Genomic DNA, 416 nt, shown 5'->3' with positions numbered 1-416 from the left:
TGGCAGCTGCCTCACATTTCCCAAGAAGCTTTTAGATTTGGGTGAAGCCGAACTGGAGAAAATGTGCTGGAAAAGCAACAAAAAAGTGACAAAAACGTGACGACAAAGCGATGAAAAAACAACAAAAACATGAAACAAAACCCCGGAAAACAAGAGACGAAAACACAACGAAAAAGTGACAAAAAAACAACAAAAAGTGACAAAAACGTGACGACAAAGCGATGAAAAAAGCGATGGAAAAAAACAATAACATGAAAAAAAAAACCGAAAAACAAGAGACGAAAACACAACGAAAAAGTGACAAAAAAACAACAAAAACGTGACAAAAACGTGACGACAAAGCGATGAAAAAAGCGATGAAAAAAACAACAAAAACATGACAAAAAACCCCCGAAAAACAAGAGACGAAAACACAA

The sequence above is a fragment of the Gobius niger genome (assembly GCF_951799975.1).
Source record: "Gobius niger genome assembly, chromosome: 5".
Taxonomy (NCBI): Eukaryota; Metazoa; Chordata; class Actinopteri; order Gobiiformes; family Gobiidae; genus Gobius; species Gobius niger.
The sequence above is the reverse complement of the archived record's forward strand: the minus strand, read 5'-3'. Positions refer to the sequence as shown.